The sequence below is a fragment of the Podarcis cretensis genome, assembly GCF_951804945.1.
Source record: "Podarcis cretensis genome assembly, chromosome: 7".
NCBI classification, from domain to species: Eukaryota; Metazoa; Chordata; class Lepidosauria; order Squamata; family Lacertidae; genus Podarcis; species Podarcis cretensis.
Window position 1 is genome coordinate 13,946,387 of NC_137176.1, and position 22,972 is coordinate 13,969,358.

Consider the following 22,972-nt stretch of genomic DNA (forward strand, 5'->3'; position numbering starts at 1 on the left):
AATAATCATGGTTTTGCGATTGACTTCTAAGACCAGGACAAAGTAGCACCTTTGTGAAATCCCCCCCCCCCCGGACATTATTTCTTCTTTGAAATCCCAGTAACATCAAGGAAAAACCAGACTTACGGCAGCCCTGGATTATAATATAAAAAGTAATTGTAGCCCAGTAATATTAGCTGATTATCATCATCCCTGACAATTGAAGGCATCTGAAGGCACTATACAGACTACCTCTTCTTTAAGCAGCTTACATTCCCCCCACCATTTTAATATAAATTCATATAAGGATACAATGGCATTCAGCTAAAACTTCTTTAAGAGACATATAAAAACAGATTAGACCTACCAACCACAAGCTGAGTACTGCAAAACAACAACACACCAACCCAACTACATAGAGCTGCTCCGCTTAATAGGAGCAGAGCAGTGCGCTAAACCATCTTCCAGTGGCATTGAGTGGTACCATGAGGAGCCATTGGGGAAGTGTGCATGCTTTTGCAGGCATAAACCAGTGATATATATATATATATATATATATATATATATATATATATAAATGTTGGTGCAGGCAGTTGTCCCCTCCCCCCAGGGTACCAAGTTGTGGGGGTGCAAAATTGAGAAGTTCCATAATTGAGAAGATTCATTGGGGGGTGTCAAATTTTGGCCTCACATAGGGTGCCATATTACAAAATATGTGTATGATACCCAGCTCTACCTCTCTTTTAAATCAGAACCAGTGAAGGCGGTGAAGTGTCTGGAGGCGGTTGGAGGATAGATGGCAGCTAACCGATTGAGGTTGAATCCTGACAAGATAGAAGTACTGTTCTTGGGGGACAGGGGGTGGGCTGGTGTGGAGGACTCCCTGATCCTGAATGGGGTAACTGTGCCCCTGAAGGACCAGGTGTGCAGCCTGGGAGTCATTTTGGACTCACAGCTGTCCATGGAGGCACAGGTTAATTCTGTGTCCAGGGAAGCTGTTTACCAGCTTCTTCTGGTATGCAGGCTGAGACGCTACCTGCCCACAGACTGTCTTGCCAGAGTAGTGCATGCTCTAGTTATCTCCCGCTTGGACTACTGCAATGCGCTCTATGTGGGACTACCTTTGAAGGTGACTTGGAAACTGCAATTAATCCAGAATTCTGCGGCTAGACTGGTGACTGGGAGTGGCCACTGAGACCACATAACATCAGTCCTGAAAGATCTTCATTGGCTCCCAGTACGTTTCTGAGCACAATTCAAAGTGTTGGTGCTGAACTTTAAAGCCCTAAATGGCCTCAGTCCTGTATACCTGAAGGAACATCTCCACCCCCATCGTTCAGCCCGGACACTGAGGTCCAGCGCTGAGGGCCTTCTGGTGGTTCCCTCACTGCGAGAAGTGAAGTTACAGGGAACCAGGCAGAGGGCCTTCTTGGTAGTGGCTCTTGCCCTGTGGAATGGCCTCCCAGCAGATGTCAAAGCAATAAACAACTATTTTACTTTTAAAAGACAACTGAAGGCGGCCCTGTTTAGGGACGTTTTTAATGCCTGACTCTGTGTTGTTTTTAATATTCGGTTGGAAGCTGCCCAGAGTGGCTGAAGAAACCCAGCCAGATGGGCAGGGTAAATTATTATTATTATTATTATTATTATTATTATTATTATTATTATATTACCAAAGTCTGCCCCTGCATAAACCGGGTGTTCAGCTAGAGCCTGCTGTAGCCCATGGGGCTGATACTTTTCTGGTGAGGCCAAAGGTGAAAAAGTAGACAGAGTGATGAATATTAAGTTCTCCTTTTGTACTGTAAATTACTTCCTACAGATGCCTCCTCCAGGAAAGCAAGAACCATTGTAAGATGCATTCAAGGACACATTCTGGTCAGGCAGAAATACTTAAAGAAGGTTGCAAAGTAGGGCCGGTGAGGTGGGCAGTTCGGGAAATGGGGTGAGGCTGGGGAGGCAGTATGGTGTCCTAAGGACCAGCCAGAGGAGCTTGGCCCCCAGACCTGAGGTTTCTCCACCTCTGCTGCAGGCAGGTTGGTGTGAAATGCCTGAAACGTCTCAAACAACCACAAAAGTCCACAGTGCTTGCCGACAGGAAGATTCAAAGCATGCCAGAATGTTAGGAAATATTAGGGCCACAATATTCAACTCCAATCCCAGTTTTATTGAATTCCACGAGCAACTGTACACTTGTTATTAGTTGAATGGTGGCTGGCATGATCAGCAGCTGCAAGCACAAGTTTCAGCCTGTGAAGGTGTTTTCCTCAGTGCTCACCTCATAGTGGTGTAGTGAGAATGAAGACCATCTGGTCATGTGCCAGAGATCTTACAAATGCCATTGAAAAATACGTCTTTCATAATGAATTCTTTCTTGAGGTAATTCAAGTTTTGTTTCGCATTCGCCCACTTCTTAGGGCCACCAAGGGCCTGCAGTCGATGGAGAAGCCTGAAACCAACATTTATATTTTATAGGACAGACAGTGGGAATTTAATCTTGCTTTTACAGGGACTTTGAAACAGCAAATTCCTTCTTCTGCATCTGTTGTTGGCCACATCTAAGATGTATCCAGAGTCCACAGTGACTATCTCAGTTCTTTTCATCTGGAAGATAAACCTAGAGGAAGAGACAATGGAGGATTTCTGAGGCAGAGTTTCTTGCGCCCTTGTCATATAATTTGCATAAGATATTTCAGGTTACCATATATTCCAGGGATTTGTGGTTATGTAGTGTGCATTGAGACAGAATTGTTATTGTTATGCAACAGGCTTACAAAGAAATGCAAACGTAAGAGTCCAGAGAGAAGCAACTGGAAGGTTATTTTAGTGACATTTATTTTATTCATCACAATGTGACAAACGATGTCACCAAATGGAGGTTTTCAGGTCACTAAGCTTATGGGCTTTTATTCTAAATGCACTTGCTGTGGCAATCATTGCCGCAACACACTCAATTTGTGCTGTTTATTATTTACTAGCTAAAGGCATCTTGTGTGCCTTTTGGCTGGGCAGGAGAAGGGATGGGGGCCTTGGGCGATCACACCTTGTATATCACTGAAGTTCAAGGAAAGTTTAAGCTTGAACTGTTTTATTGGTTTTGTACTTTTTATGATTTTGGTATGTGTTGTGGTGATACATATTTATTTATGTGAATAGCTAACTGTAGATGTCCCTTGACAGGAGGCTCTTGTAGAATGAAACAATTATCTCATGAAATTCATTTCTCTGGAGAGGACAATTGAATTGAAATGACATTAAAGTAGGCTGAGAATTCTGAATTAGTACACAGTGTTCATTCTTTGCAGACATCTTTCCTTTTATTACACATCCATTCAGGCTCTTCTATTTTTCTGTGCACAAAAAAAGGATGGGCGCTTTCGACTTTTGACTTTTATTTTCCCAAGCAGATTTAAAGTGATGGCCCTCCATATGTGAAATTCAAATGTGGTTGAAGCATGACAGTTTAGGAAGCATGGAATCAGTTTTATGTTGCCAATTCAAAGTCTGTTCCAAAGCATTATGCCCCCTCTCAGGAAAGTACAGTGCAACAAACATATTGCAAATTGCTTTCTTTTGCAAATGAGGACCTACTGAATTCAGGGAGTTTCTCAATGGATCATTGTTAACAGTTGAAATAAGGAGGCTCAAGAAGGCAATGTCGAATAGTCCAAAATATAAATGTAAGTATGCCCATTATGGTAAATGTTATACTATCCACTCTGAGGCTCACACATCACCACTTCCTCTGACTCCAGTGTGCTCTCACCACGGGCACTGAAGCAGTGTACACATGCTGATAGCCACAGTCTATATCTATCTTGTAATTTCTTGAGGAAAAACTCTGTTGGATGTGTTTTCCCTTAAATCAGCATTCATCCAAAATATAAGCCACGTTCACTTCACAGTTAAAGTTAGGTGTGTATGTTTGAGACAGCCATTGTGCATGGGCGGATAACAACTTCATGGATAGGAGTTCGGGGAGCCTGCAAGCACTGTTCTGCCCTCTCTCTCTTGTGTACAGTAATCTGCAAATGTGATTTGAAAAAGCCTCTCCTCCTCCAGGAGGGGAGGGGTTGTGAGCAGGAGACAATTACCGTGTCATGCAGTTCGCCCCCTGCTTCAACTCCAGGGCTGGCACACCACGCCCCTCCCCAGTTGGGCATCCAGTAGGGATGCTCGGCGGGAGCGTGGCTTGCCGCTCAAATGCGGCCGCGCCAGCCATCCCCACCATTGCACACACATTTTCTTCGAGTCACCCACCCTCCACTCCCTTTTAGAGTTAGCTTCCTGAGACTTTGCTATGGACCTCTGGTTGGTCACCCTGTTCAACCAGGGGGCCTGGTAGGAGTTTTTTCCAATTGGCTAAATTGGCCTGGCCTCTTAGTTTTTTTCGCCTACCTCGTAGCAACCGTCACAACTTTTGTGGTATTTGGCGGTTAGGCATTGAAATGTGTTGTTGGTGTTTCGGGGGGCTAGGTGTGGCCATCGCCTACCCCGACAATTTTGGGTATTCCACTAAAGGAATCCGGCGGTCGTGGATCCTGTCCGATGCCCGTGTGGTGGGGGGCCATGGCACAACCCTCGGTGACATCAGGAAGAGAGCCAATAGTTGCATTAGCATCAACAGGCTCCCCCTGCTGGTGGTTAACCCCTCCTCAGACTCACCCCTCTACGAGTGGGTGGAGTCTAAAGTTCCGTGGTCCAATGCCTAAGCCAATACCTTCTCACATGCTGTAATCAATAAAGTTGTGGCCTTTTCCTTACCCATTAACCTTACATACTGTGTCCTCCTGTCTTTATTCCCCAAGCAGGGATCGGGTCCTCGAATCACAAGCAGAGAAAAAGGGGACAAATAAATACTTGGAGCCCATTTCTTAGGGATGGGTGGTATAGTTTGAGAAGTTTACAAAATCTTATTGGGGAATTAGGGGTCTCAACCCTGTGTTAGATGGTAGCCTTCCTGGATTCCTACTGTCTATGTTGCTTCAGTAGCATCTGAACGTCATTCAAATAATTGTCTCTGATTTAATTATATTGAAGCCAAAGAGACCATTTGGAATATGTGGTCTGAAGATTCAGTTTTAAGAGATCAACACTTTTATTGAGATAACATTTGATGATTACCAATATTCCCTGGACTAAAATATTCAAAGCGTTTAGACTGCTGAGGGGTTTCAGCAATATAATTGTGCCAAGGACTACAGTCAAGGTAATAATTATTGTTGTGTGAAAATAATCTAGACTAGAAAAGTTTAAAAATATGAGAAATCTGTAAAGCTGTGGGCTCAAGAAACACAGTATTCAGTTCCAGTAGACAGTTGTTTTTGTCTGATAAAATAATAAAGGAGAAAAGTCTGGAAACAGCTATTGACAGCAGAAGCATAAAACACACAGAGATTCCCACCCCTCCTTGAAATATACCAAACCATAGAAATGGAACTGAGGGTTGTATCCAGTCCCAATGACCAATAGATATTACTGAACTCAAGGCAATCATTTTCTTTAACTGCGGTGAGTCTTCTAGTACTAGGATCCAACCCTGAATTTTAAATCACCTTGTTAAATTTGAAGTGAGATAGTGTTTGAATTTGAGTGAAAGGTGTGCCTTACAGAATATCACTTGGAATTTTGTATCAAAGCGGCCTACAACTCTAAAAGCTGCCAGAGGGAACTGAAGATGAGTTGGCGAAGGCCAAGAAGCAGCAGCATTTTGGTTAAAAAGACTGTTCTATGTGGCCCTAAATCACATCATGGTTAGTGATTAGGAAGATGTAAATGAAGTTCGGTGACATCAACAGGAGAGGCACATTGTTCCTCTGCAATATTAAGAGCAGGGTTAGGGAACTTTTCTCCTTCACTTCTCATAGGCCAAATTTGACAGGTGGGTGGGCTCTGTGTAAGGAGCAAAGAGATTTCAAATAGCCCTGCAAATGAAGCTAGTCTTGGTGGAGCTTTGCATCGGAACAGCTCCTTCCAGCTCTGTATCTCCACAGACTTTTTTTTATGGACAAAGGTCCATATAGCTAAAGCTATGGTTTTCCCAGTAGTGAAGTATGGAAGTGAGAGCTGGACCATAAAGAAGGCTGATCGCTGAACAATTGATGCTTTTGAATTATGGTGCTGGAGGAGACTCTTGAGAGTCCCATGGACTGCAAGAAGATCAAACCTCTCCATTCTGAAGGAAATCAGCCCTGAGTGCTCACTGGAAGTACAGATCCTGAAGCTGAGGCTCCAATACTTTGGCCACCTCATGAGAAGAGCAGACTCCCTGGAAAAGACCCTGATGTTGGGAAAGATGGAGGGCACAAGGAGAAGGGGACAACAGAGGACGAGATGGTTGGACAGTGTTCTTGAAGCTACGAACATGAGTTTGAGCAAGCTGCGGGAGGCAGTGGAAGACAGGAATGCCTGGCATGCTCTGGTCCATGGGGTCATGAAGAGTCAGACACGACTAAACAACTAAACAACAACAACAACTGCATATTCAAGTTCTCCCTGTAAGTCAACTGCACACAGCAATAGCACAATATCAGTTGTATCCAGTGATCTGCATTATGCCTTGGGACAGATCTTTACTGCTACCCAGTGCATGCACAAGTGGAATCTAGTTGCAAAATGAGTGGGGAATGGCTTTTCCCTCTCAGAGCATCCTCCTTTTTGGAGCTGTGAATTAATTTCCTTTCACATTAGATTGCCATGTCTATTGGAGGACTTCCGCGTTCCCCTATGGAATAGGGCATTCCTGCATTCTCTTTCACCATCTGGCTTTTCCTTCCTCTAGAGGTATATCTGACAAGTGTGCCTGTGTTTTGTGAAATACCAAAATATATGTTTTGTAAATCCCAACAGGGGCCTGGAATTTGGGATGATTTAAATGTTATAGACCTGACATGAAGCTTCACAAAAGCCCCTTGCTGTAATGGGGCTCCATGCTTCAGACATAATATTATAATGCTTTTTTACTTTACAGTCAAGTACAGGCTCTGAAGGTACCTCTTTTGAACTCATTAAAGGCAGAAGAAACTCTTCAGCCAAATACTAACTTCAGGGCCAGCCTACAACTAGGATTAGTTTAGAATTATAGTTTGTTCCTATGTTACATTTAACAGCCAGCATTTAGCTGGTGTTCAATTTAAAATGATACAAGGACTCCAGATTGCACTGTCTGCTGATCAAAGAAGCTCGCCTATCCACAGGTATGCCAGAAATTTATGTGCTACAAATTAATAGCATACATTTATAGGGGTGATTGTTCCATTTACATCTTGAAATGCGGAAGCAGAACTATTTGGGGGAAAGTTCTGCTGCAGCTGCACATTTGCCGTTTGGAAAAGTTTTTATATTATTAGATCTGACATACTGTAGACATTGCAAATCTTCCTGTCTGAGGTATTACTATGTATTTATTACATTTCCAATCCAGTCCTGATTCCATAGACACTGCAACCTTTGAATCCCGTGCTGCCAGGAGACACACGAGTTCATAGTCTGAATTCCTAATACAGAACATAAGAGCCCTTCCAGATCAGACCAACGAGAGGTCCATAAGCAGGACAGAAGCACAATAGTTCTCTATCGCTCACACATGATCTCCTGAAGCTGGTATATTCAGAGACATGCAGTCTTTGATAATGGAGGTAATACATACTAGTCCTCATGACTGCTAACCACTGATAGCCTTATCCTCTGTGATAAGCCACCCATGTAGGTGTCCATCACTACATACTGGGGCAGTGAGTTCCATTGTTTAACTATCTGCTGAGTGAAGAACTTCTTATTTGTCTGCCCTGAATCTCCCAAATCAGTATTCAACTCCCAGTGGGGAGGAGCTATACCAATGGCCTGCCAGCCGTGGTGGGTGTGTCCAACCTAGAAGTTTGAAAGCATGCCAGTGCATGTAGATAAATAGGTACCACTGTGGTGGGAAGATAAATGGCGTTTCCGCGTGCTCTGGTTTCCATCACGGTGTTCCGTTGTGCCAGAAGCGATTTTGTCATGCTGGCCACATAACCCGGAAAGCTGTATGTGGACAAACGCCAGCTCCCTCAGCCTGAAAGTGAGATGAGCGCCGCAACCCCATTGTCACCTTTGACTGGACTTAACCATCCAGGGGTCCTTTATCTTTTACCTTACACTTGGAATACTGCGTACAGTTCGAATCTCTGCATCTCGAAAAGAATACTGTAAAAACAATTTTTTCCAAAGTGGGAAATACCGCCCCCTTGGGGGGGGGGGTGGAACAATCTGGGGGTGGGGCCTCAGGTGCAATGGGGGCCATTGAATAAAAATAAGGGGGCGATGGGAGCATAAAGAGAAGGAAATTTTGAAAAACTGTTCATGCATGTTTCATCTATTGTGTAATGATGCTTACTGCGACAACACGCCCCCCCATAGACCCGGCATTTGGGATTGGGGTGGCTTCTCTCAATTCCTGCTGTTCCAATTAAAACCGGACACTTAAGGGGTCTGCTTAACCCCCCTTAACCTCTCCCCCCAGCAAATCATCACACTACCTTGAAAATCGCTGTTGGAACGTAGTTTTTTTTCATCAAAGTATTTAATGGCATGGTGTGTTGCTCCCAGAGAGAGAAGGCCGCTCAAATCCCACCAGGCACTGGTGAGCCCCCGCCATGCCTTAAAGTGGCGCATTGGATCTCAGCCATTGTTCAGCACAAAAGCACTGCAAGAAAACATGGGTAGCTCCCGGTACAGATGTGTCCTTAATCAAGCAAAGTACCAAGCAGTTAAGTACCTAATATGTATACTCAGTTATTCATTTTAGTATATGCAGTGTATTAAATCAGGCCTATTTTTCATCACGGTGGTCCCCTGACAATATTTAGCAGACAGTAATGGAAACATCGTCAGAAACTAGCACATAATTGTTCCCTGACTGGGACTACTGTTCCAAAATCAGATAACTTGATTTTGCTTTGGGCTGCCATTCGATGCACACTTTACTTAGAAGCAGTGATTTTTTTCTGGGGGGACGCAGAGGTACGCATACCCCTAAACATTTTGTGAATCTAAGTGTGGCCTTATTGAGGGAGTAGGAAAATGAGAGTACCCCTAAACATCTTTTTCTTTTCTTTTAAAAAAAGCACTGCTTAGAAGGAAGTTCCATTGAAGTCCTTATGGCGTCCTTTGAGTAAACATGCACAGAGTTGCAGTATGTTTTTTGTTAGTTCTTTTTAAGAAAGACAAACCTAAAACAAAAATGTTGTTGTCATCGTTAATTAGTTGCTACTGTATTAGTGTGCAGTCCAGCTTGTTCCTTGCTAGAGCAGCTTCAGAGCTCTTTTTGTTCCCAAGAGCACAGCCTGAATCTTTTTTTGCTTTGCCTTGTCTTACCCCTTGGTTGGGCCTTGCCTTGCAGCACTACAGAGTAGAACTGTTGACACAGATGCTGCACTTTTTGCAAATCCCTGATAAGTAACACCTGGCAGGGAGAGGCTTCTGTTTGAAACCCGAGGGAACAGCGAGTGATGCTGTGGTCTAAAGCACTGAACCTCTTGGGCTTGCCAATCAGAAGGTCAGTGGTTCGAATCTCCGTGACAGGGTGAGCTCCTGTTGCTCTGTCCCAGCTCCTGCCAACCTAGCAGTTTGAAAGCATGCCAGTGCAAGTAGATAAATAGGTACCACTGCAGCGGGAAGGTAAATGACATTTCCGTGCGCTCTGGTTTCCGTCATGGTCTTCCACTGTACCAGAAGCGGTGGCCACATGACCTGGAAAGCTGTCTGTGGACAAACACCAGCTCCCTTGGTCTGAAAGCGAGATGAGCACTGCAACCTCATAGTCACCTTTGACTGGACTTAACCGTCCAGGGGTCCTTTACCTTTTACATTATTCAATATAGAAAATACTGAGGTAGATAAATCAATGAACTGAGTGGGCACGATAGCTTCATGAGATAGGGAACTCCTAATTCAAAAGCATATTTTTCAAGAAACAGTTTGTCCCTCTCTTCTTGCTTTTGGTAAAAAACACAAATAAGTGCAACAAACAGTAAAGGGTTGTGTGTTAAAGGAGAATAACACTGTACTATTCATTAATAGCTTAGTTCCAGAGGAGTAGCAGTATTGGCATGTGTAGCAAAGCCAGTGAAAAACATACACAGTCCAGCAGTAGTCCTACTCCAAGTGTTAAATTAGTATAATAAAAAAAGATAATATCACATAAGAGTCCTGCATACTGCTCAACCATCCTGATTTAAGTGGGACATACTGAAATTACAGAAGGCATCTCAGTTTCTGATTGGATCCCAGAATGTCCCGTTTTTTGGTTCGGCACTCTGGTGTGAGTCTGCTGGCTCTGGTGGGAGCTTGGGATCAAAAACGGATCTTGCTGATTTGGATTACCCAGATATTGAAGGGTATAGTCCTGCTGGATCAAGCCAGCGAATGGCCCAATTCATCCAGCATCCTTTTCTTGCAGTGGCCGACAAAGTGCCTCTGCAAGTAGGGCCTGAGTACAGAATCTCCCTCTCCTCCACTTTTGCTGTATTAAAACACTGGATCTTGCATTCATTTGTGTTGTTCAGAGAAATGCAACATGTTTACCGTTACCTATTGTGTTGTCTTACTTTTGGTTGGCCCAAATATGTAAAAACCATCCCACCTAACCACCAAAGTTTTATAACCATCTCTCCTGGAAGAGATTGACATGGATGCCAGTCCATTGAGTTATTCCTGTTGTAGACTCAACAGAAACAAGTGTCGGGGGAGGGTACTTAACAGTAAAACATTTCCATCCCATTGATTTTGTCCTATTGCTGTTTAACTCTCCTGTTGAATCTCTGTGGGATTTAAAAGGGCTTCAATTTGGCTACATCATGCTCTTCACCATTAATTAGTGTACGGCTTTAATTTTCATTAAAATTCTCAGTTTTAATGTGAACAAAGTGCAGCAGGGTTTTTTCCCCCACTGTTAAAAAGCTGCATTCCTTTATTTTGGCGAGGGCTGAAGAGTGTAGATACATTTAATTCAACTGAATTAGTATGATGGATTTTGTATTTCTTTGCCAATATTTCTTGTCTTTATCAGTGGTGGCTCACATCCCTTGCTAATCCATCATTTCGGTCTCTTGTGAATTATTTTCTCTGCATTATCTGAGCCCTAACCATATGAAGCAAACCAATGAAATTATTATTAGGCATGAAAATATCTAAAGAGAGAAACCAGAGGGCTTTGCCAGCCTTTGTGCAATTCCGTATAAGATGTTATTTTATTAGAAATCTCCCTGAAACCAAAGAACCAGACATTTGCCTGCAATAAATTTACTCAGGGTCAGTTTATACTATCAGCAGAATCGAGTAATAAAGAAGGCACTCTGCAGACAGAGCAGTTTGTGAAGTGAACACACTGTCCACTACGGAATAGGATGGAGTGCCCAGAGGCTGGGGATGCAGGGAAGAGGGAATATCAGCTTCCTGTTTCCTTGCTACATTGAGAGACTACAGTAGTGGTTGGGGTGCAAGTCCCAACCAGGGGCATGCAAGGGGGGGCAGAGGGGGCGGTCTGCCCCAGGCACCACTTGACGGGTGACAAGATGGCCCGCTGCCCCCCAGCTGTAGAGCGGCCAAGGCCACATGCACAGTTAGTATGGGTGACGCTCGCATGGCGTCTGTACGCACTGCCGCTCTCACGTGCCGTCCGTATGGGTGTCCGTACGGCTGCCTCTCACACAGTGTGCATACGGGCTGCTTCTTGTACAGTGACTGTACGGGCTGCCATGCATGCGCAGTTCATATGGTCTGCCGTGCATGCGCAGTCTGTACAGGCTGCCGCTTGCACGGGCCATCCATATGGGCGTCCGTACAGGCTGCCCCTCGCACAGAGACTGTATGGGCCACCGCGCATGCACAGTCCATACGGATGTTGCGTGTGCGCCGCTAGGTTGTTCGCCCTGCCCCTTGGCGTCCTGCCCCGGGTGCCGGAGGGGGTTCCTCCACCACTGCTCCCAACGCCATGCAAGTGCAGAATTGCAGGATGAGGGCTTTTTGCAGTGCAGCTTGTTGATGTCACCAAGACAATACCCATTCAGCGCAGACCCTCCAAGTATCACTATTTTCCAGGGGCAGTCCCAAATTTACAGAAGCCGTCTTTCAGGAGTCCAGGTTCCCAGCTTGATAACACAGTAAGCGTAGGTAATTAAAAAGGAGGATTTATTGGAAAAAGGAACAGATAGCTCTGGATGGCTCTAACAAAGCCTCTGGCATCATTACTCAGGATGACCCTTCTGAAGACTTCTTCAAGATATTCTTCTACAGAATATATTGAACTGTCACCCCTTGCGTCTCTTGTTTTGCTTCCTATCTAGCAGCCTTCCCATTCTCCTACTCTTCAGACTTATTGGCTTAGCTCCAGCCCCTTCCTATTCTGACATACTTCTGTGTTTTTTTTCGCTCCTGTTTGAGCATCCTGTGAGCTTTGGCTGTGTTCTAGCCTGCTCTCAGCTACTGCCTTATCATCCTACCCATCAAGGTCAGAAAGAGTCGAAGTCTGCAGCTGCCAGCTCCCCCCTGCCTAACGTCTAAGCCTCTCTGTTCCTGGCTGCTTCCTGCAGTTGGCTGCAAACCTTCACTGGGAGCTGGCTCATTCCTAACACCTGGTTTCTGATGTGATCCCGGAATGTCTCACTTTTCCTTAGGATGCCCCTATTTTCATCAGAGATATGATGGAGGGTATGGTAGGATTTCCCTATTTTATGCAGAGAAATTTTGGAGGGTGTCAGAGACAAGACGCAGCTGACAGAGGCTGAGAAACGCTGAGAGGCAAGGAGAAGAGATTAGGCTGGAATGCGGAATGGGGGAGGAGCAGCCAAGCTGCAGTAGAAACCTGATCTCTGAGAACAAAGAGCAGGAAGGGTGGAGTCCAAGGGGCAAAACACAAACTGTCAGTTCAAGCTCAGGCTCAGACTCAGGGACACCGGAAATAGCCTCTCCAAAAACGCATAGGCTTGAAAGAGTTTGCGAGAGGCAGGAAAGTGAAAGAAAGCGAAAGTGGGGGCTTTATTGCTGGAGGAGGAAGAGGCGGAGCTCAGACTTGGCAACAGCAAACTTGGGGGAAGACGCTGAGTGAGTGAGCTCCAAAATGATTTGCGTGTTTGAGCAATAAATCTCAGATAATTAACGCCGGAGTTGTCTCGCGTCTGTGGGAGAGACCCAAGCCATTACAGGGGGTATGGTAGGATTTTCATCAGAGAAACATTGGAGAGTATGGTAGGACATCCCTATTTTCATCGGAGAAATGTTGGAGGGTATGGTAAAGGGTAAAGGGACCCCTGACCGTTAGGTCCAGTCGCGGCAGACTCTGGGGTTGCAGTGCTCATCTCGCTTTACTGGCCGAGGGAGCTGGCGTACAGGTAGGACGTCCCTATTTTCATCGGAGAAATGCTGGAGGGGACATCTCTATTTTCATCGGAGAAATGTTGGTGGTTATGGTGGGATGTCCATATGGAGGTATGCAGCTAAACACCTGCATTTCCACCCAAAACACTGCAGCCTTTCTCTGCTTCTATGCAGTGTTGGCTTATATTTTCCTTAGTGAATCACCTCAGTGACTGGCACTGCCTGACCTGTACCTCTTCAGAATCTGAATGCTCCCCCAACTAAAGGGCTACCTGCACATAGCAAGTGAGGGAGAAGACTAGGCTGACCCTTCTCCCTGACATTCCAGTTCCATATGAGCAAGGTAGTGTTTGGGAAGAGCATTGAGACATGTGATCCCTTGCTTTCAGTCTATTGTGGTATGTGATCCAGGAGAAATTTCATCACTTCATTCTGTTGAATGTATAAACTGCTCCTCAGTTTCACAGGGAGAAGGAAGATTGAGCTCTAAATAATCAATAACTGCATCCCTGTGAAGGCATGAAGAATAATTTAATTATACAGTTTGGGGGGGGGGAGTGTGACCTGCCATTTATGCAACAGCTGAGCTCTGTTTTCCAAGTATGCAAACAGTTTCTGGTAAAATCTTGGGGGACTTATTATTTGGTGAGTAAATTGAGGGAACAGCTGGCTATAATTGCTAAGACGTATGGTCCAAACACAATTAAAGGTATGTTATTTTGCAGTTCCACACAACAAACACACAGCTTCTTTGGATAGTCCATTTCCTGGACGAAAGGGGATTATTCTTTATTTGCAGAGGGACACATAGTAGTTTTGCCCTGGGAAATTCTTTTCAAACTAACATTTGTGTTCCTGCTTTGCATTAGTGGCAATGGAGGTAGTGAGATAATGGAAGGGATATATGAAATAATAGCAATTATTGGTAAAACTTAAGGGATTCCTCTCAGAGGACTATGCCTCTGCCACCCAGTTAAGAGATATCACTGTGGAGCCAGTCTTTGATGTCACAATGCTGTAATTCCAATAGATAATACCAAGGAATGGTTCCTTAGCAGAACCAGAAGAATTGCTGCCCACATTATGGGAGTTATAGGAGACATTGGACTGGCTCTGTATTAAAGAAACTCATTTTATGGCAAGTTGTTAAAGAGTTCCTTAAATGGAGTGTCAGCATTTTGCAGCCTAGTCCCCTTCAGCTGTTTGGGGCCACAACTCTCATTAACCCCTGACAAGGGGACATGGTGTCTGGGGTTTCTGGGCATTGTAAGTAGAAAGCATCTGGAGGCCACCAGGTTGGGAAAAATTGCCTTATGCCCCCTGCGTCAGGAAAGAGCCTTAGCTCGTTTATGAGCACAATTCAAAGTGTTGGTGCTGACCTTTAAAGCCCTAAACGGCCTCAGTCCAGTATATCCGAAGGAGTGTCTCCACCCCCATCGTTCTACCCGGACACTGAGGTCCAGCACCGAAGGCCTTCTGGCGGTTCCCTCACTGTGATAAGCCAAGTTACAGGGAACCAGGCAGAGGGCCTTCTCGGTAGTGGCGCCCTCCCTGTGGAACGCCCTCCCACCAGATGTCAAAGAGAACAACAACTACCAGACTTTTAGAAGACATCTGAAGGCAGCCCTGTTTAGGGAAGCATTTAATGTTTGATGCATTACTGTATTTTAATATTTTGTTGGAAGCTGCTCAGAGTGACTGGGAAAGCCCAGTCAGATGGGCGGGGTATAAATAAATAAATAAATAATATTAATAATAATTACTGTAGCTTAATAACAGAGCACATGCCTTTGTATGTGAGAGGACCCAAGTCCATTTCATGGCTCTTCTGTAGTTTCCCAGCCTTTCACTAAGCCAGAGATGTGCTGTGTGATGAGCTTAGGGTCCAATTCTGATGAAAGAAGGACACAATTTCGTATGACATGATCTATCACATGGGTAGGCAAACTAAGGCCTGTGGGCTGGATCCAGCCCACTTACCTTCTCAATCCGGCCCACGGACAGTCCAGGAATAAGTGTGTTTTTACATGAGTAGAATGTGTCCTTTTATTTAAAATGCATTTGCGTGTCGAGGTCCCCAATCCACCCCCCAAAATAACTCACAACGGACACGTAATTTTTTGTTTAAGATTTTTGGCATGATTTTGGCCACAACTTTATTAAAATACAAACCATGAGTGGTTGTTTAGGCATTGGTTAAGACTATCTGTCCCCCCCGCCTGGGGACAGAACTGACTTCCGGGCACCACCAAAAGACAGTGCGGGGGAAAGCAAGTCGGGGAGAAATGGAGCTGAGTCACAGACCCTCAGTTCTCATCCGCATGCTCCCCGAAGGCTTGCCAGCCTAGTCCCATTCCAGGGATTGGACGAAAAGATGGCAAACCCCAGGATTCCTTTAACGGAGTTCCCTTTCCGCAGCAACCATGGAGGGGCAGGCCCAGCCTATCCTAACCCCTCCTCCACCAGATTTATAACCAATGCCTAACCACAACCTTACAAGTTGTGATGATTTGCTACGCAGTAGGCAAAAACCACCCAGCCAGCCAATTTGCCAGGTGGAAAAATTCCTACCAGGCCCCTGCTCAAAGGCAGACGACCCCATGACAGGCATAGCAAGGTCAACGCAACAACCCCTTACTCTAGGGCGGGTGGGCGGGTGATCTGTTGCACGCAGCAAAAGAGAAAGTACAAGGCTGCGTGCAGAGTATTTAAGCCTTTTACCCCTCCCACCAAAATTGCAACATAACTTTTCCCCCAGCAACTCGGCAATCCAATCATTGCCCCCTGGCCATCTTGGAGAACTTACCCAGCAACAAAGCGGGTGGCTCAGTAGACCCCATTGCAACACGTGCTCTCCCTGAAGGAGAACACGCTTTCTGGGTTATTTGTGGGGTATAGGAATTCATTCATTCCCCCCCCCCACACACACACACCAAAAATAATATAGTCCAGTCCCCCACAAGGTCTGAGGGACAGTGGACTGACCTGCTGCTGAAAAAATTTGCTGACCCATGATCTATCAGCTCAATCACATACAGTGCCTTTGCTTTTTTTAAAAAAGGAGGGGAGTACTCAATATGAGCCCAAATCATTTTGGTAACATTTCTGGGCCCTAAAGCACATCTTGGAGAACTTGCATAGTGCTGGTATCTATTTTTTTATAATTACTATTTCACATATTTCACGTCTTCCCTGCCTTTACGGTGGTAAGGTAAAGGTAAAGGTAAAGGTACCCCTGCCCGTACGGGCCAGTCTTGACAGACTCTGGGGTTGTGCGCCCATCTCACTTAAGAGGCCAGGGGCCAGCGCTGTCCGGAGACACTTCCGGGTCACGTGGCCAGCGTGACATCGCTGCTCTGGCCAGAGCCAGAGCCAGAGCCAGAGCCGCACACGGAAATGCCGTTTACCTTCCCGCTGGTAAGCGGTCCCTATTTATCTACTTGCACCCGGAGGTGCTTTCGAACTGCTAGGTTGGCAGGCGCTGGGACCGAGCAGCGGGAGCGCACCCCGCCGCAGGGATTCGAACCGCCGACCTTTCGATCGGCAAGCCCTAGGCGCTGAGGCTTTAACCCACAGCGCCACACAGTGGTACCTCAGGTTAAGTACTTAATTCGTTCCGGAGGTCCGTTCTTAACCTGAAGCACCACTTTAGCTAATGGGGCCTACCGCTGCCACCGCGCCGCCACTGCGCGATTTCTGTTCTCATCCTGAAGCAAAGTTCTTAACCCCAGATACTATTTCTGGGTTAGCGGAGTCTGTAACCTGAAGCGTATGTAACCTGAAGCGTCTGTAACCCGAGGTACCACTGTATTTCAGTATTTTCAGTATTTGCCTTTATTATAGAGTACATAGATGCATAACAATCAAATAAGTAAAGGAATGACAAACCTTGTTTAGATTCAGAGTAAGCTTTTCAATTATTGTTCTTACCTTTGAAGGAGAGCCAACAGATATACACTACTTGTGTCCTCATTTCAAGATCATGTTGAAGACTGAAAGACTGCATAGCTTAAAAAGACTCTGTTTTTCTCAATAGAGCACACAGGGAAAGGCTATGGAAAGAGAAAAATGATCCTGAAAATGTAAAAGCGACAACACAGAGCAGTTACAAAACAGAGTAACAAGGAAAGGAGCTCTAATGTAAAAGGAAGAGAATTTTAAAGCTGCTATTTCAGGGATGAATGGAATTTCGTAGCAAGTACGCTGGTTGGAACCAAGCTAGCATCAACAGCTTTTACAAAGATTAGGGCCAAAACAAGATGTGGTAATGGAGGTGTATAAAACAGATGACTATTTGAAAGAAAATCAAATTGCAATGGAGTGCCCTGGGCTCCTTTCATAGGAAGAGTGGGATGTAAACTGAAAAAAAATATGAAGTCTTGTGTCACTACTTAATAGCAATAAATTTTATTATTATTATTATTATTATTATTATTATTATTATTATTATTATTATTATTATTTAGAAACATCTATGGAGCATAGCTCTATCAGTGGTTATAATAAGCCACAATACTGTAGCTAAAGGGAGTGTCTATGTTTATAGGCATCAAATACCAGATGCTGGAATCAAGCCTTCATGCATTGATTGTAAGCTTCCCAGAGGATCTGGCTGGCATCTGGTAGAAGCAGAATGCTGGAAAAGATGGGTCTTTTATCTGATCTAACAGCCAACTTATTTATTCGTGTTTATTATTAGATTTGTACCCCACCAGGGGCAGCCCGTCTCATTTTGCCCCTAGAGACAAAACAGGGATATTCCCTGCTTCTTCTGCTACCTCCAAAATCCCCCCCCCCCATGCACCAGAATGCCCCCTTCTTGCTGGCATTGCAGCAGCTGAACAAAATAACACAACACGATGGCCAATAACACTATTTACAGTGGTGCCTCGCAAGACGAAATTAATCCGTGAGGCTCTTCGTATAGCGGTTTTTTCATCTTGCAAAGCAAGCCCATTGACGGCTTAGCGGATTAGCGCTATTAGCGGTTTAGCGGCTTTTAGTGATCAGCTGTTAAGCGGCTTATCAGCGGATCAGCTGATAAGCGGCTTAGCGGCTTAGGAAAAGGGGGGAGGAAGGGGAAAAAACCCCGCAGGAACTCGAAGATATTTTCGTCTTGCGAAGCAAGCCCATAGGGAAATTCGTTTTGTGAAGCGCCTCCAAAACGGAAAACCCTTTCGTCTAGCGGGTTTTCCGTCTTGCGAGGCGTTCGTCTTGCGGGGCACCACTGTATATACTAATACAAATGCTCAGAAATTGCAAGCAAAGTCTCTAGATCTTCTTCACTGGCTGCGGTAGAATAATTCAAAAGTTTGATATATACATAATCTGTCACCAAATATCGCCGGAATAACCGCTCCCCACATTAAATGGGGGCACCCTTTGCATGGTCGCGCGCAGCCCCTGGGACCCTATGTGGCACCATTAGCACAGGCTCAGCTTCGCCTTCCTCAGGTGGGATACCTGGAGGTCTCCACCTACCTCAGCCAGTTGCCCAATCCCACCTGGGGAGGCGTTGCCAAGGTGATCAGGCCAGGTAGGGGGAGGGACCACCCTGCCCACACAATAGGGGGAAGGTCTCACCTGGGAATGGTCAATTGGCTCCAGAGCTTCTCCCACCCTACCCACCCTCAGTTAATACATCTTTTGCAGGTTAACCTTTTCTCTACAGGTACACAGGTGCTGCTATGTCAGGGTCACTGTTGAAGGGCCAGAAAGGAATTCCCCTGCATTGACAGATTTGCCTTTCCTGTAGCAAAACGTCACAACTTTGGCGGTATCAGACCTTGTGCAGAATCCTTTAGTCTATCTTCTCTAAATGGGGTTCGGCATGTAGAGGTGACCCACACCTCCCTTCTCTTTGCGGCGGTGATAGGTTCCTCATTAAAGGGGTTGTTTTGAGGGGAGGCTATGGCAGTACGCCTAGAGGTTGTCATTGCTCTCCCCTGCGATGGCGACGTAATGGTGGCGGGCTCTATCTGCTTGAACATATGTTCTCCAGAGACAGCCCATCCCTCCCCACACTCTGGATAACCCTGATGTTCCCCAGATCCCCGGTGGGGGACTGGGAGGGATAAACGCCCAATGCCTGAGTCAAGGTCTACCCACATCTGAAACATAATAAAGTTGTGGCCAATTTTAATCCCATAACACGTTGTCTTGAGTCGTTATTCCACACGGGGGCCGCCCAGGGTTTGGGGGGCTCCGCCTGTCCACGCAACAGAGTTCCTGGATAACCAATCTCTTTCATTCGATGCTTCATCAGCCAATCTTGATCAATTCTTCTGCAGCAGCAACGATGGGGCAGGTGGAACCTCTTGTGCTTCCATTGCCTGAGGCAGGTCCTTCACCACACCTCATCAATGGGCCAGCTCAGCACCCTACCATTCTTCCAACGAGCTCAAAATGGCATACATGGTTCTTTTCCCTACAACCCTATTTTATGCTGTAAGGTAGGTAGGTTAAGCTAGGAGTCAGTGACTGGTCCGACTTCACCCTGTGAGGATGGTGGGGGGACTTGAACCCTGGTCTCCCAGGTCCTAGCCCAACACTGTAACCCAGCCTTTCTCAACCTGTGGGTCCCCAGATGTTGTTGAACTACAACTCCCATCACCACTAGCTAGCAAGGCCAGAGCTCAGGGATGATGGGAGTTGTAGTCCAACAACATCTGGGGACCTACAGGTTGAGAACCACTGCAACCACTACACTGCACTGGCTCTTCAATTCTTATGGGAGAATTAGATCAATTAAAAAGTCAAGAGAGTGCACCTGCAAGAAATTCTTGTGACGAAAAGGGCTACACTGGGGCAACAACTCACAATTCGCAGAGTGAGGCAGAGCTACATTTGCAGGTTGTGTCCTATTTGATTGCGTCATGAATCAGCAAAGTCTGGGATACGTGGAGCTACAGTCAGAGTACCCACAAACAGTGCCGGATTTATATATAAGCTAAACAAACTAGCTTAGGGCCTCACTCTCTTGGGGGACCCCAAAAATGTAAAGGAAAAAAACAAGTGATGTACATTTCTCACACACACACACACACACACACACACACACACACACATATATATATATATATATATATATATATGGGACGCGGGTGGCACTGTGGGTTAAAACACAGAGTCTAGGACTTGCTAATCAGAAGGTCGGTGGTTTGAATCCCCGTGACAGGGTGAGCTCCCGTTGTTTGGTCCCTGCTCCTGCCAACCTAGCAGTTCGAAAGCACGTCAAAGTGCAAGTAGATAAATAGGTACCACTCTGGCGGAAAGGTAAACGGCGTTTCCATGCACTGCTCTGGTTTGCCAGAAGCGGCTTAGTCATGCTGGCCACATGACCCGGAAGCTGTACGCCTGCTCCCTCGGCCAATAAAGAGAGATGAACGGCACAACCCCAGAGTCGGTCACGACTGGACCTAATGGTCAGGGGTCCCTTTACCTTTACCTTTATATATATAAAACAAACCTACATACCTATTAGGTCCATAAATTACCATATAGCATATATTCAACACAAAAACAGCGACAATTTGTTGTTGTCAAAGGACAGCTGGATGTATAAAGGGCCCCATAAGCTTCAGTAGCATAGGGCCTCGTCAAACCTAAATCCAGCCCTGCCCAGAAAGAGCCATGACCATTCCAAGTAGGATTGTTGACTTTTGCCCTTCATTTGGCAGACCACCATACTGTTCCACAAACTGCATTTGAAATCTCTCTCATTATCAAATGTCTCAGTATTACAGTACTCCTAGCTCCTCTCTGAGATACACAAATTCAGTGTCCCACTGGGCATGCTGGATTTTTTATTTTTTATTTATGATTTTCAATTTTATACATTTCAATAATTTTACAAGGATTTTAACATTTCAAAACTCCACTTCCTTCCCCCCTCTTTCTGCAGTTCCTTAAAATTATTTTTTATATATGCATATTCCAAATTAACTTAAATTACACATTTATTCGTCTACGTTAATTATATACTCTTATAAAACTGTGGGTTATTACAATAATCCTGCCAATGTTCTTATCTGTTTACAGTTTGTTTGTAAATATTCAATAAACCATTTCCATTCTTTTTTTAAAAAGTTACCTTGATTTTTTACTCTTCCGGTAAGTTTCGCCAGTTCTGCATTTTCCATATGCTTTTGTATCCATTCTTCCTTTGCTTGACTTCTGCTTCTTTCCATTTTGGGGCCAGTAACATTCTTGCTGCTGTAATCACATACATAAGTTTCTATACATTTTAGGTAGTTCTGTCCCTATAATTCCAAAAAGAAAAGTTTCTGTTTTTTGTTTTTTAACAAAGGTTATTTTAAACATCCTTTTCTTTTCATTATATATCATTTCCCAGTAAGCTTTAACCTTACTACAAGACCACCACATATGACGATTGGGCATGCTGGACTAAACACATGGTTCTTTGGATACCTTGCCTGGATACCAGCCCTCTCAACCAATGCCAAGAGAGAGACTAGAAGTCTCAGCAAAGAGTTTTGTGACATAGTAAAGACTCATACATTATGTCATAAGCTTTTGTGAGATGTCATACCTGTGTGCAGGTGATTAAAGCAGTCTCAAGGGTATAATAATAATAATAATAATAATAATAATAATAATAATAATAAAGACTCTCCTCCCTGAAAGAGAGGGGAGTGGTTGTGGGCGGGAGCCCGAGCACCGCCCAGCAGGGGGCATTTGCCCCCTGCCTCCAGCTCACCTGGCTGGTGCTCACGCCCCCCCTGTGGCCATCCAACCAGGTGCCACGGAGGGGGCGTGTTCAGCAGCCTTTTGCTGCATCGCCAGCCTTTCCCTGGCCTCATTCCTCGTCGTCCCGTTGCGAGTCACCCACCCTCCACTCCCTTTTAGTTAGGGCCTAGGTCATTGGCCTTGCTATGGACCTTAGGTTGGTCGCCCTGGTTGTCCGGGGGGCCTGGTAGGAGTTTTTCCATTTGGCATTAGGCTTTTTGGTTTTTTCGCCTACCTCGTAGCAATCGTCACAACTTTTGTGGTATTGGTGGGTAGGTTAGGCATTGGAATAATGTGTTGTGGTGTGTCGAAGTGCTAGGTGTGGCCATCGCCTATGCCTTCAAGTTTAGGGGTATTCCGTTAAAGGAATCTGGCGGTCGTGTATTCTGTCCGATGCCTGCTTGGTGGGAGGCCATGGCACGACCCTCGGTGACAGCAGGAGGTGAGCCTATAGTTGGATCAGCATCAACAGGCTCCACCTACTGGTGAATAAACCCACTTGTTTCGATCCAATGCCTAAGCCAATACCTTTTCATTGCTGTAATCAATAAAGTTGTGGCCTTTTCTAGCCCATTAACTTTATATCACGTGTCCTTGTGTCTTCATTTCACTTCACGGGGTCGGGTCCTCGAACCACAACTTATTATTTATACCACGCCCATCTGGCTGGGCCTCCCCAGCCACTCTGGGTGGCTTCCATAGAAGCCAAAAATACACTAAAATATCACACGTTAAAAACTTCCCTGAACAGGGCTGCCTTAAGATGTCTTCTGAATGTCAGGTAGTTGTTTATCGCTCTGACATCTGCTGGAAGGGCATTCCACAGGGTGGGCGCCACTACCGAGAAGGCCCTCTGCCTGGTTCCCTGTAGCTTTGCTTCTCACAATGAGGGAAC

At 45.3% G+C, this 22,972-nt stretch overlaps 1 long non-coding RNA gene across 1 annotated transcript; it reads right to left on the reverse strand.

The window, feature by feature from the left end:
- Positions 1 to 2,125: 2,125 nt before the first annotated feature.
- Positions 2,126 to 21,721, reverse strand: LOC307220999. The gene is made up of 3 exons (XR_013841265.1): positions 21,422 to 21,721; positions 17,260 to 17,381; positions 2,126 to 2,596 (listed from the first exon to the last, which is right to left on the reverse strand). It is a non-coding gene; the product is annotated as an uncharacterized lncRNA (long non-coding RNA).
- Between the last annotated feature and the right edge of the window lie 1,251 nt (positions 21,722 to 22,972).